The following is a 4,445-nucleotide window of genomic DNA, read 5'->3' on the forward strand; positions in this document are numbered from 1 at the left end:
TGTAGGGAATATTTCGCCTTCTCACTTTAGCTCGCCTTCGAACGGATGTTATTAGGCTACCCAGAGGATACTTGGTCAAAGACCGGAAGTCGTGAGCTGCTTGAGTCATATGTAGAAGAATCGTTTCTGGCCATTCCCAAGTGAATGGCGATCAGAGACTTTCCTCACTGGCGTGAACTTCTACACATGACCCCATCCTCCAACAGCTTCTTGCAGTAACAAAATTGGAGAGTTCTTCTGGAAAACATCAAGCTAAAGCCATTTCAACTCCACTCTTTGACTGGGACCTCCATCATAAAGTTCAGATAATGGCCTGCGATACAACAGCTACAAATACTGTCTGCTTYAGTRAAGCTTGTGCTATTTTGGAGCAGACTCTATAAAGGGAATGGTTGCTTTTTGCTTGTTGCAATCATACTTATGAGTCGGTGTTTACAGCTGCTTTTCAAACAGAGGTAAAGTAAATTACAAGTAGTCAATATTCCAATTTTGAAAAAGTTAAAAAGATAATTTTAAAAATAKTAACATCGATAACATTGAGCAAACTCCGAATTTCCAATTTGAAAAATATTAACATCGATAACATTGAGTCACCTTTGAATTTCGTTAAAGCACATACTGCTGAGACAAAAATTACATCTTTATTAACTTTTTATTAGACTGAACTGGACAAACCTTTTATTAGAGACGATTACCGCGAACTGGTTGAACTATGCGTTGTGTTCTTAGGAGGAGATACAGAGATAAAACTAAAACTCAGACCCCCAGGAGCTTTACATCAAGCGCGATRGATGGCGAGAGCGATCTATTCTATAAAAATATTTTTACTTCAATCGCAACTGCAAACTACTGCAAAGGACAAAAATTCCCTACAAGATGTTTGCTTATTTATCGTCACCTTGTATACTAAACCTTGGCTCGAATGCACAGTGGCAATTAAAGCACCTAACCAATACTTGTGCTTTTTGAAAGTTCTAAAAGAATATGAAAAATTACACTCGACAAGTTCCAAGGCATCCATAAGCAAGTAAGTTTGTTCATCATTTATGTGAAGAAACAGTCATGTTTTCACTCTTTGATGAAGAAGTTGATTCAAAAACCTAGACAAAAATTATGAATAATATAAGGCCTAACTATAATGTGCGTACGCCGCCGTATGTTACTGTCAAAAAATTAATGAAAAGCCTGTCAAATGCATAACGAATGAAGAGTAGACTGTTGAATGACTATAATGCATTTACATGCAGAAGAAAATGTCAATAAGCAATTGTGTTTTGGTTTAATATTTCGTTTAGATTTTTCAAAAATGAATAGAAAATTAAAATATTTAAAAATAATTAAAATGCTTATTTCTGTTTTAGACGGAATACGCATATTAACAAATGAGTGAAATTACAAAAAAAGAGTTCGGTCATGTTCAGTGAGGGAAATAAACAGAAAGAGGAAAAAGGATGGTTTTTTGTACATTACCTAGAAACGGAAAGGATTGACCACACTAATTTTTTTATATACACGCGAATGACGCCACACGTATATGGACTTTTGCTTACTTGTGTTGAGCCCTTTTTAAAAGAGAATTCGTTGAGGGAGCCTGTGCATCCGGAATGTCGATTAGCTTTGACATTACAGTTAGTTCGTTCATTTTAATACTTTTGATTATGTCTTATTCTTTTTTCTTTTTCTGAAAGATATTTATCACAAGGAACTATGTTTCAATCGATGACTCCGAGGCTGAGTCTGTATTTACTTCTGCATTATCCCAAGTGCTGCACAATGAAAAAGTTATATATAAAAAGTTATATATACCTACCGACGCGGTGTGACGGAGTCTTTTAAAAACATCATAGGTATTAAAAAACGCCATTCATCTAAGTAGCTCATTCTGCTACCTGATGGCGCTTCTAACCTTTTTATCTCCTTGCAGAAGCGCTCCCGGAGTAGCTTCCATTCTTGTTCTTTTGATTAAAACAAACATACAAAATATATAATAAAAAAATAAATATTCCTATAACAGTGTTAATACATACCACTTTTACCGCATATTTCTGAAATTGCTTTCCATGCCTTTTCTTTGTTTGTACGATTGAAATAAAAAGCATCTCGTTTGTCGTACAAACATTTCTTTTTTTCAATATTATTTATTAAATTCTGTATAAAGCATTCGTCGTTCTCCATATTCAAATCTAAATTTATTGATTTTTATGCGACCAGTTTCGCATTTTCCTTAAGAAAATTACATTTGAAAAAACTGAACGAAACTTGATGTTAACTAGATTATAGCTGCAACATACAATTTGTGTGTATTCAGGCAGTTGCTTACGCTGGCTTAAGTTAGCTTATGCACATTATAGTTAGGCCTTTAAACAGAGACGAAAGTTCAGATTAAGCCAAACGCTATGTCCCATCGAAGGAAGAAATCACGCAAAATTTGTTAGTAAGTTTAATACTTTCTAGTTTCTTTTTTCGAAGTTTCGTGGCTTAGTTTTTGCATATTTAAACTAGTTTTTTAATATCTTTCAGATAAGACGCTGTGTGATTTTGTGACGGAAAGAAGCAAGCAATTTCTAATTCGGCTGCAGATCGACGACAGTTTTTTTGGGGGAAGATATATTTTGTTGGGATAATAATCCTGGTTTTTTGGAAGCTAGAAGATAAATACATAAGTCGTTTGAAGGTCGTAAATGCCACTGCTGAAAGAGGTGTTAAATTAATGCAAGATTTAAATGGACTTATCACGGCTGAAGAAGAGCAACAGTTTTGGTTGCGTTATGCCCAGAAACAAAGAAATCTTTATCCAGACTCTAAAAAAACTACACCAAGAGAAGCCACCCTAATTAATTATTATTATAATTTATGTTTAAATTAAAGTTTTTGTTAATCCTTTTAATTTTTACTCATATTTACTTCATTTTTGTTTTAATTAGTTTTGGATAAAATTAAATTTCAAGCCTAAACTAAATTTTTTATTAAACCTTAGAGCTCAGTCGGCACTGGTTGCAATCAAGTTACAAATCTGAAATTTCATATTTAAGTACGTTTTAGCATTTGTAAAAAAAGGTAGAGGGTATGCGTTTCGAAATTCTAAAAAAAATTTATTGCTCAATATATTTGTTGAACGTTTTGTCAAAATTTAACACAAATACCTTGATCAATATTTTCGACCATTGTAAAATTCGACAAACACCACTGAGGTGGACCGACATAAACCGCTGCTGTAAACACACTGGTTGACAGATCGCCCTCATTTTTGGCAACATAATTAAGGATAGTTGTACCTACCTAATAAAAACAATTTACCTGCTTTCCGTATAAGCGGGAGATGAGAGGGGGAAATGAAGAATTCCCGATTCTTTCTTGACAGGATGTAGGTATACCAACTCCATATAACTTTTTAAATAAGATCATAATTATGAAACCTAAAAAAATAAGCTGACTGCTATAAATAAATACAAATGTAAATTATCATATTTAATTACTTTTTATTTTTTATCAATTTCATCAATTTCATATTTAGATATTATTTCTTTCATTCCTTAATACATATAACAATTTATATATTTCATCTACTTAAATTATTATATAAAATTATTTTTTAGGATATCTATTTTTTCATCAATTTTCTTTTCTTCTTCAAACTAATATTTTTCGAATTCGAGCTTCTTCTCTTCCATGGCAACATTCTCTGCTACGATAGCCGCCAATTGTCCAGGGGAAGATTTCGGTGGCCGAGTTGATCGTTGGTTGGGAATTTGTGCAACAGAAGGTGCTGCTTTTGATGGCGCAGAAGTTGCCAAAGGCAAGCCAGTTACATTATTTGTAACCAGTAACGGTTGCATGGCCGGAACAATCTTTGGAAAGCATTTCCCTCAGCTGCTAGTAGTAGCGACACATTGTAGCTATATTTTTGCAATTATTATCTACAATAAATTTGCAATATCAATATTATACAAAACTTTCATGGTTCTACCATACTTTTGTAGTCCCGCACCCAGTCGTTGGCTGAAAAACAAACATACATATAAACTTACCTTAAATTTCCTCCCTTCCGTTAAAAACTATATAATGGAGAGCACCTAACTCTTTTTATACTTCTTATTAGGCTGCTGCATTTTCCTCTCAGTTGGGAGCGCAATTTTAACCAAAACTGTAACAAATGTTTATAATTTAATGCAATAATTGGATTTTGTGTGTTTGACTGATAATTCTGCTACTGCGAAAAATATCACACGCACACGAAAGCGGCTGAACACGTACGCTAGGTCAACACAAAGAATCGGATGATGTATTATCGAAACGAGCCATTTAGTCAACTTTTTATTTTATAAATTTTATAAATTTTCAAGTATTACACAAACAGAATTCGATAAACATTTCTGATATTTTTCCAAATTTGCCAATAATTTGTTTCCCTGAATATAAATAAAGAAAAAAAAAAAAAAATACAG

The 4,445-nt window shown here is 33.3% G+C and overlaps 2 long non-coding RNA genes across 2 annotated transcripts; one reads left to right on the forward strand and one right to left on the reverse strand.

Annotated features, from left to right (window-relative positions):
* The first annotated feature begins 601 nt into the window (after positions 1–601).
* LOC108978101 lies at positions 602–2,887 on the forward strand. Its single transcript, XR_001994080.1, has 2 exons — positions 602–1,027; positions 2,521–2,887. It is a non-coding gene; the product is annotated as an uncharacterized LOC108978101 (long non-coding RNA).
* Positions 2,888–3,601: 714 nt separating this feature from the next.
* Positions 3,602–4,352, reverse strand: LOC108978102. The gene is made up of 3 exons (XR_001994081.1): positions 4,233–4,352; positions 4,029–4,144; positions 3,602–3,917 (listed from the first exon to the last, which is right to left on the reverse strand). It is a non-coding gene; the product is annotated as an uncharacterized LOC108978102 (long non-coding RNA).
* Positions 4,353–4,445: the final 93 nt, after the last annotated feature.

Source organism: Bactrocera latifrons, unplaced genomic scaffold, assembly GCF_001853355.1.
Source record: "Bactrocera latifrons isolate USDA-ARS-PBARC rearing strain unplaced genomic scaffold, ASM185335v1 scaffold_1171, whole genome shotgun sequence".
NCBI classification, from domain to species: Eukaryota; Metazoa; Arthropoda; class Insecta; order Diptera; family Tephritidae; genus Bactrocera; species Bactrocera latifrons.